Here is a 4,005-nt window from a genome sequence, read left to right as displayed (position 1 = left end):
AAATTTTTCATGAAACTAGACTCATATATATATCTACTAATTTTTTTCTAGAATTTTTGACTTAGCCAATTAGTACAGTTTATTAGTTAAATTTTTCCCTGTTTCAAAACTCGACTGCACTGACCTCTTCTTATTTCGAACCATTTTTCTTCCTGTACAAAATTCATATGACTAAGTCGTTTGTTTCTATCAAAACTAGATTCAACAAGCATTCTAACCATATAAATTATACCTTCTAATTAGTTTTGTACAATTTATGGTGAATTTCCAAAGTTGAAACAGGGGATCCAGAAATCGCTCTGACCCTGTTTCACTAAAACTCAGATATATCATAAAATATAATACTTTTACCTGTTTTGCTTATTCCATAAGAAAATATACATAATAAGCTTTAATTTCTTATATTATTCATCTTCAAACTATGTTTTTACAATTTTAGTGATTTTTCAAAGTTACATCATTTCATTACTTGAATCTGTTTTTAGGTTACTTTCACATTTTCATAATTTTCATGTGATAATCATCATTCAATCATACATATTAATAAACATGTATATCATCAGCTATTTTCTTAGCTAATCACTAGCAAGTATTTACACATCATTCATTATTCATATTATACCAAAAGTAGCTAAGTTTCTATACATGCCATACCCAAAACAAAACGACTAGTTATACCGAGTTATTTCTTTGATAGTGTGATCGGCCTCCGACATTTCCTTCGATCCCCGAGTGACTAGATAAGTACTATAAGAAGAAGAAAATAAAGAGATTAAGCACTAGGCTTAGTAAGCTTACAAGCAAATAAATCACAACATTCAACATAATGGATAATTATGCATAATATCATCTAACATCATAAATTTCTTTACTTCTCAATTTCTATCTTATTCTTTATTCCTTACCTTCTTTCTTACCGACCTTTCCTTTTCATAAGTATAATCTACTTTTCCTTTGCTGTTAATTCACTGTAATTTAACTCGTATCCTGACCCGTTGAACCACTCGGAATACTAAGGATACTAGGGCCGTTCCTGTCTATCAATATCCTGCCAATGCCATGTCTTTGACATGGACTTACATGAATTATTCCTGTCTCCAATGCCATATATAATATGGACTTACATGGCTCAATCCTGTCTCCAAAGCCATATTTCTAATATGGACTTACATGGCTCATTTCATTACGTCTGTCAACCCTAATATCCTAACATTCCTAGGGTTCAACCGGGGCTTTCTAACAGATTTTCCTCTGTCACTTCACCTTAAATTCGACTTTAAATATTTTCATAACATAAATATATAAATGCTGAAATTGACAATAATAATGTAAAATAAAAGAATATTGCATTTATTTACTGTAAACTTACCTTGATACAAAATGTGACTAAACCTTACACTTTAGTCCTTTACTTTTCTTTTCCTCGTTCTTCTTTGGATTCTTGATCTATAATATAAAATATTTCTACCCATTAGCATTTATTTGATTTCTATTTCACTTCACAATTTATGCTGTTCAAAATTTGAAATTGCACTTTTACCCCAAAATTTACAGTTTTACAATTTAGTCCCTACTCAATTCACCCATCAATTAAACTAATTTTTCTAAATTAACACTTTTATTTTATCATTATAAACTATTTCACAGCCTTTGATATTCTGAATTTCAACACCAACATCTAATTCACAATTTTGCTCACAATTAGGTCCTAAATACCATTTTCTATCAAAATGACTTAATAAAACAATCTTAATATGAAATTAGAACTTCAATTTCATAATAATTCATCATAAACTACCCTTACTCAGCCAGGGTAACTTCCAATTTCACCCACCAAATCAAAAACTAATGAATTAGATGATTGGACCTAATTGTAAAAGTCACAAAAACATAAAATTACTAAGAAATAGTAAAATTGAACTTACATGGTGCAAAAATATGAAAAACCAGCATAGGAGACCTATTACGGTGTTTCTGGCTGAGAAAGATGAAGAAATGTCTAGATTTTCAATCACATCATTTTTTTAACTATTAACTTTTATGCTAATTCCAATTTTGTCCCTTGTTCACATTGTTTTCTTGCTTATTTCATACCCAAACCGTCCAGCCATTAACCTTTGGGTCTAATTGCTCTTTAAATCCATCTTTTTAAATACTTAAGCTATTTACTCACAATTTAATAAATTTTGAGTTATTTTCAGTTTAGTCCTTTTTAATTAATTAGCTATCCAAACATCAAAATTTTCTAACGAAACTTTAATACTAACTCAATGACACTTCATAAATATTTATAAAAATATTTATAGCTCGATTTTCAAATTCGAGGTCTCGATACCTCGTTTTGACCCGTCGACCTAATAAATTATTTTAATTCACTAATTTCACCATTTCACAAATTCTTCTAAATTCTTACTTGACTCATAAATATTAAGTTACTATCTTGTTCAATCTTATTTGTCCGATTTAGTGATCTGAAATCACCATTTTGACACCAACGAAAATTAGGCCGTTACATTCTACCTCGGATTTGTGGTTTCGCAACCACTGTTCCATTTAGGCCCTATTTCGGGATGTTACAGAGTTAACTTGTGAGTTGTGGCATAATAAAATTAAAATTAAAGTGTATTAAAAATATTAAAATTAATCTTTAGTTGGATAATAAATCTTACCATATATACATTCTTATTATTATTTTAAATAAAAATATTAAAGTACCTTCAAATAATATAATTTATTTTAATCACGAAAGAATATTTCGTAATTTTTCTAATATAGTTAGTATTCGTTGACTTATAACACCAACTCAATTAAGAGCTTAAATAATATATAAATATATAATAAATATTAAAAAATCAAATTTAATAAAAATACAAAAATAATTAAATCATACTTTTGTGGGTCAAATATCACTTTTTTTTTTTACAATCTTATTATAGATTTCGATTATATTGTTTTTTTATACATATAATGTCTAGAACTATCTATAATCTTTTCTCTCATAAAGAGGAGGATAATACATTTTAGTGCATTCAACTAGTATTCTCTTGTATTAATAATAATACCTATACAAATTAAATTAAGACTCAATCCGCAATATCATTTCACATATCAAAGTAATAAAATTTGGACCTTAATACTTTGGGATGTTATTACACTAGGCCAATATTGAGAACAAATTATACTTAGCCAGTCAGTAAAAAAATTAGAGTGAGGGTGTAAGGTGGTAAAATAATAGATGCAGAACCCAAGATTTACATCTGAAAACAAGAAGACTATGTAGTCTTATTATATAAAGAGAGAAAAAAAAAAAAGATAAAGATTCTCATAAATTTCAGAACATGATTTGGCATGTAGCTAAGATAAGCAGGGTGAGAGTGATGGGATTAGTTTAATACTGCATGTGGGGGCATCAACTGCTACATCCACTCTGCACCAGAAATGAACGTTGCTTTTGTTATTTCCTTTGGAATTTGATCATCACTCTCTTTTCTGATATAATATTAAAGAAAAAAAAGGGCTCGAATTTCCATGATTTATAGTAACCACTCGGTATGAGTTTAATGCTCACCCCACCTGCTGTATAAGGAAGTTTCATGGCGGTGGTAGATGGCCGCTTGCTTGGTTGAAGGATGCTGTATTCTTTGCTCACATGCATGCCATTGCCATCAGCTTTTTGGAATCTTATGAGCTTTGCTTAGTTTCCTTCTTACAAACCCTATCCTTCCTTCCATATATTCTTCTTTTCAACTTGTTGATTATACATTTGCATATTTGTCTTTCATTTATATATGGGTTTCAGATTTAGTAATTACATTCGAATAATATGCTAATAATAAATATTTTTATATTTTTAAGTAGATTTATAAATTTCAATAAGTCAAAAAAGCATAAATGATATCCATTATCTGAAATCACTTTACTTTTGTGAGTAAGAATTTATATTTGATTATCATAACCTATTATCCATTTTAATTTAAATGTTTTTCTTACTAAATTCAAATATTT

At 28.6% G+C, this 4,005-nt stretch overlaps 1 long non-coding RNA gene across 1 annotated transcript; it reads right to left on the bottom strand.

Moving 5' to 3' along the window:
* Nucleotides 1-540: 540 nt before the first annotated feature.
* Nucleotides 541-1,414, bottom strand: LOC128279501 (uncharacterized). Its single transcript, XR_008269699.1, has 2 exons — nt 1,370-1,414; nt 541-747 (listed from the first exon to the last, which is right to left on the bottom strand). It is a non-coding gene; the product is annotated as an uncharacterized LOC128279501 (long non-coding RNA).
* Nucleotides 1,415-4,005: the final 2,591 nt, after the last annotated feature.

The sequence above is a fragment of the Gossypium arboreum genome, chromosome 8 (assembly GCF_025698485.1).
Source record: "Gossypium arboreum isolate Shixiya-1 chromosome 8, ASM2569848v2, whole genome shotgun sequence".
NCBI lineage: Eukaryota > Viridiplantae > Streptophyta > Magnoliopsida > Malvales > Malvaceae > Gossypium > Gossypium arboreum.
The sequence above is the reverse complement of the archived record's forward strand: the minus strand, read 5'-3'. Positions and strand labels throughout refer to the sequence as shown.